Source organism: Ictidomys tridecemlineatus, chromosome Y, assembly GCF_052094955.1.
Source record: "Ictidomys tridecemlineatus isolate mIctTri1 chromosome Y, mIctTri1.hap1, whole genome shotgun sequence".
Classification (NCBI taxonomy): Eukaryota; Metazoa; Chordata; class Mammalia; order Rodentia; family Sciuridae; genus Ictidomys; species Ictidomys tridecemlineatus.
In genome coordinates this window covers 18,368,833-18,374,859 of record NC_135494.1, presented here as the reverse complement: position 1 = coordinate 18,374,859, position 6,027 = coordinate 18,368,833, and the positions used below count along the sequence as shown (strand labels likewise).

At 33.0% G+C, this 6,027-nt stretch overlaps 1 protein-coding gene across 1 annotated transcript in view; it reads left to right on the top strand.

Annotated features, from left to right (window-relative positions):
* LOC144372078 (uncharacterized) overlaps positions 1-6,027 on the top strand; it is a 161,591-nt gene that overhangs the window by 90,666 nt on the left and 64,898 nt on the right. The window lies entirely within an intron of this gene.

Sequence of the window (6,027 nt, the reverse complement as noted above, 5' to 3'; positions counted from 1 at the left end):
GCACAACAAGGCTACTCTTTTCTTCGCCAAACTCAGATTGTTAAAAAAGAAAATTGTTTATTGTTATAGACAAAAATTGAGAGGTAAAATCTTATACCATAGTAAAATCTAAAATTAAGGAACGTTGTGGGACCAAATGATTCCATTCCAGTTTTGAAGACTTTTTTGTGTTTATTATTCTCAAGGTTTTTTTTTTCCTATGTGAAACAGTCGATATAAGTCTTAACATATGCCTCCTTTTGCTTGGAAATAGACCATAATTTTCAAAAGCAAAAAGGTTAACACCTAAAATTTGATTAAATGTTAGACCTCAGCAGTGGAATTTGAAAGTATTAATGCACTATGTTCATACTCAGATTCATGGAACTGGAAAGTAGAAAAAGAAATTTCTCAGTTCATTTTTGAAATAATTCACATTTAGGAAAATGAAAGTAACTGTAAACTCATCTTTTGTAAAGTTACATTTTTTCCCAAATGCAATATGTAATTGAAATTTTATTATCCAATCAAAGGGTAAATCTTGTAATCTTTAGCATGAAAAGTGAGACCCAGAATTTAAGCAGTCCATTTTTAAAAATAGACTAGGTACTTTAAGACTTGCTAATATGTTCTTATGGTGATGGGTGCGACAAATAGAAAATATCACTAGATCAGGGACTTGAACGCACTTTTGCTTGTATTGAATATAGACTAAGAGAGGAAAATGTATTTAAAAAAATATAAGAAAAGAAAATGTGAAAGTTTTACAGGAAGAGGGGTGGAATGTGATATTTAATGCTGTTGTATGGAGTAGCAAAATGGCTTTGCTGGCACTCAAAGCTCCTCACTTAGCTGTTTCTGAGACTTCAAGAGTTATAAAGTATGACTGTAAAACTAATTTTCTTAACATACACATTAAGTGAGTGTTAGTTACATCCTCAAAATAGTGAAGTTAAGGCTTCACACTAATTCTAGTGACATAATTTTTATGCAGAACAATTTTAGAGTTTTCAAATCCATGTTTAAATCTCCACTTTTTAATTATACTTAATGATTATCAATTTTTCCTTTTAGAATATAGTTGATTTGGGGAGGAAAATTTATTCTGCACAATAACAATCATTAAAAGGGGACAGTTTTTGCCCATTTAAAGTGCAGAAGTGAAAATACAAAATAAAGCTGATTTTTTTTTAACTTGTAAAAAAATTCCCAAGAATGAATTTCAATAGCAGCATTACTGGCTAAAGAGTCTAACAAAGGAAAAACTGAATCTGATAAGTAGAAGTCTAGTATCTGTATTTTGAAATACTGTACTATAGTTTCACTTTAAAACACTGTATCAGGTTCCCATATTTTCAGTTTTAACTATCATCACTTAACCTGATTTAATCATTAAATTTAAAATTCTGTGCCATGGTTTATATGTTCAAATTCAAATCATTTTAAAATGTGACAAATGAATTTCATGCAAGTTGGCAATAGTTCTGGTACTAAAAATTATGGTTGTGTTTTCTGTTGACATAACCTATTTAGTATTAATCCCTGTGTCTAGAGGGCATTCCTGCGAAGAGTGCCCTCATTATTATCCTTAACATCAACAACCTGTGACTTGTTTTTTAAAGGGCTTTATGTGAACTATGATGTAATTTTTCTAAGTATTTTAAAAAAGGGTAACAAAAATCATGTACTAATTCTGATCAGAAAAATAAGCCAGGAATTTGATGGTATTCATTAGATTTTAACTAAATGAAATAGTTCCTAATGATAACAGTTATATAGTAAGGATAAAACACTAACTTAATGTGTATTCAGTTTAAATTGTTATGTATTCTTAAATTGCCAAGAAAAACAGTTTTGTACATTTGAAAAATTTTTTTCCAACAGCTTTCATCTTCAATGTCTTAATATAACCCTTACCAAAAAAAAAGGAGTTGGCAAAAACAGCCTTTTAGCACAAACACTTTTTTTAATAAATAGTAGCCTAAAACTTAATATTTTTATAAAGTATTGCAATATTGTTTTGTGGATAAATGAAATAAAAATTCTTGTTGAATGCACCTACATATCTTTTCAATTGCTGTTCATATTTCTCATTAATTTTTTAAAAATTGATATGTTCTGAATTTATTCTTCCATTGGGGAAAAAATGTTCAATTACTTGTAATTCCTGAACAGAGTTAAATCAGTTCTTTGTTAAGTTTAGAATACTACTGAACCTATTCTATGTGGTTAGTTTTCCATGTCAGGTGAGGGACATTTTTACAAATATTTTCTTGTTTTAAAATAGTACCAGCATGGGGAACACCTGTAAATCCCACCAACCCTAGGGGGCTGAGGCAGGAGGATTGCATGTTCAAGACCAGCCTCAGCAACTTAGAGCAAAATCCCTTCTCAAAATAAAAAATAAAAAGGGCTGAGGAATGTAACTCAGTGGTAAAGCACCTCTGGATTCAATTCCCAGTTAGTGTATTACATAGAAAAATGTTAAGTAATTTGAGTGAAGCTATTTACAACCTATGTGAAGGGAACAGAATGACCACTTTTGACCAGTAAAGGTCTTAATTTTCTAAAAATCTAAAATCTGTATATTCATGTGTGTTTTGCAATTATTTTATTACAGGTTTAACAAAAATAAAATTATATAATTGTAAATGGCCAATCAAATGCATTTATGTTTTTTCAGTATTGTAATTGTGTTAATTACCATTACTATCATGTCATCAAAAATTGTTATTGGCCTTTTTCCTGATTTTCAAAAAATAACATTAAATTAGCACACATCCTTCCTTCAGTAAACATTCATTATTTTTGTAATATGTAATAGTTCCTCAGCTTAAGGATGTTTTCTAGTTTGCTGTTTGCCTTTTAATTTTACATGTACTTTCTGACATTTAAGTTGTACATTTGAATGTTGTCAAAGCTATTTATTATGCTAGAAAACACTTAATCCACCCCAAATTAAATGTTCATGTCATTTATATTATAATTTATGATTTTGTTTTTTAAATTTCAATTCTTGTGGAAGTTATTTAAGTTTAAAAATGTGTCTTTATGATTTAACAACTTTTTCCCATATAATTAATTTTTCCAGCACCAATCTATTGGTTCATCTATTCACACCTCATTTGACTTTCTTCCTTGAATATATACATATTTACAACATCTTTTTTATCAAATTAACTTAATATTTCTGCCTTTCACATAACCTCTACTTACTTTCACTGGGTAGTTCATTTGAATAATCAGTAAGGCAGCTTCCCTTTTGTATTCATTTTTCTTTTTTTTTCTAATCTTGGTTTCCTGATAAATTCTTGATAAAGTATAGACTTCATTTATTCACATTCCAAAAAAATTCAGGTGAGATATTGGTTGGGATTGCATTGTTTATAAACTAGTTTAATAAGAATTGGCCTCTTCCAGCTCAGTCTTTCCAACCCATTTATGTGAATCTTCACTTATAGTTAAGTCCTACAAGTTTTCTTTCAGGAATTAGAAGAAGAATCTCATCCAGTGTCTGACCACATTGCTCTAAAGCCAGATCCCTATCTTGTTACAAAAGAAACCAACATGCAGAGATGGTGCATAAGGCCCAATAGTATTTATTTCCTCAAAATCAGCTCCTCTCTTCCCTTCCTCCAGAGTATATACTCTCCTCTTTTTTTGTGTTTTGTTTTGTTTTGTTTACATCAAGTTGAGTTTTTGTCACTGGCAACCATAGTCCTGATTCAAATTATTAGTAGAGAAAGGTATACTCATGATTAAAATAAGCAACCAGAGGCTCAGGTAGAAGGATGACAAGTTCAAAGCCAACCTCAGCAGTTTAGTGAGACTTTCAACAACGTTATCTCAAAATAAGAAAAGATGGGATGTAGCTCAGTGGTAAAAAGTGCCCCAGGGTTCAATCCCCTGTACCAAAAGCAAGGGAAAAAAATTTGCAACGTGTGTCAAATTCATCCCTTTTCCCTCACCATTTGGACTACCCTACTTCTGGAAGGCTGATCAGTACTTATTAGGCTATTTCCTTGCTCTCTGGATTCCTGTTGTGCCAAGTCAACAAGAGGAAGGTAAGAGGAAGCTAGAAAGAAAGGTCAAGGTATTTATTCCTCTGGTTCCCTTCCTGTAAATTTGGGCTGATGCTGAAGATTCCTCTCAATAAATCCTCCCCCATACAATCTCCTTTTGGAATGCTGAAGATTCCTCTCAATATATCCTCCCCCATACAGTCTCCTTTTGGAATGCTGAAGATTCCTCTCAATACATCCTCTCTCATAGAGTCTCTTTTTGGAGACTGGTAGCTACAGTTCTGTATCTGACAGTGTTTTTGTTACTAACTACACTTACTGCATGAGTCCTTGTTCCCCTATTCTGCCCACCTCTTTATAAATATCTTTGATTTACCTTAGTTTGAGTGTGCCATCTATTCCAGTCAATCCATGACTGGTATTTGTCACAGGTGTCAGTAGAAAATAGAAAACTCAATTTTTATAAAAGTGGCAATTTAAACAAAACAGCAAATTTTTCAGTACAATAGCAAAAAAGTATTTTTCAATTACATTTATGTATTTTTTAATCTGATAAAACTCCATTAGAGTATTTGATTAGCTGTAACACTCCAATTAAAGAATGAATGAATTATTCAATTCATGGATGAAAACAATAGGAATAGGAAGTAGAGGTGATAAGAAAAGGAAATGGTATAAAAAGAAAAAATATATCTTGGTGTGTAAAAATTATTTGCAAGAATGGGCCCCTTAAAATTGGTCAAAAAAAGGGCCCCAGATCTCTTAGAAAGAGATGCTGAATATTCAATTTTAAGGTGCATGCTGGGTCTTTCTTACTCCTTCCTTCAAATGGGGTACACAAGTTATGGGTCAGGAACAGAATTACTAAGTACAAGAAAGGGTAGATTTCATGCCGTAGTTTAAAAGCAGTGAAGAAATAAACAATTCAGCAAAGAGAAAAGCTGATTGAGTATGAGAAAAAGAAATTCATTAAGTACTTTTCAGAGATCCTTGATGGAACACTGGATAACACTCATACATGGAAGAGCTTCACTTAAACCTTAAAGGTCAAGTTAATTTGAGGAAGCTGGAGGACTTAGAAAATGCAAAGGAAAAAAGTGCCTCTAGACAATTTTTAATAATATGGATAGCAGAAATAAGAGGTAAAAGTTGGCAGCCAAAATGATTAACAGTTATCCTAATAAAAATTAATATTTAAAGTGATGTGTTCCTTAAAGATTATCAAATTCCATTTACTAATAATTGTACTATTTTCAAGGAAGCTTTAGTCTCCTAAAACTAGGGAATATACTATGAAACTGATGGCAAGTGAATATATGCCTTGCTGTGACAAAATACCTAAGAAAAACAATTTTAAGGAAAGATGTATTTTTGCACATGGTTTCAGAGATTCAGTCCACAGTTGTTGGCCCCATCTCTGTGGGCTTACAGTGAAGCAGAACATCATGGTAAAGAGAGTATGCTGGAGCAAAGCTGCTCACCTCAATGACAGGAAGCAGAGGGAGGAAGGGACTGGGGCAAAGATGTAGAACACAAGGGCACACTCCCAAGGATCCATTCTGTTCAACTATGTCCCACTCCTAGAAGTTCCACCACCTCCCAGTAGTCCATTCAGCTATGGATTAATCTATTGATGAGATTAGAGCTCTTGTGATCCAATCACTTCTGAAAAGTTCCACCACTGTAGTGGAGTGGAAACCAAACTTTCAACACCTGAGCCTTTGGAGGACATTTCATATCTGAACTGTAATAATTGGTTATTTCTGTAGTCCTTAACTTGCTAGAAATTAGAAAAGGGTAGAACCAGCCTGGTAGAAATTTTAAGAAACTCTTAGAGCCTAAAGAAACCTAGTCCAGAGAAAATACAAGCCAGGTGCAGTGATGCTTGCCTGGAATGGCTTGCCAGGAGACTGAGGCAGGAAAGATCACAAAGCCAGCCTCAGCAACTTAGTTACACACTGTCTCAAAAAGGGCTGAGGATGTGCCTTAGTGGTAATGTAACCCTGGGTTCAATCCCCAGAACCAA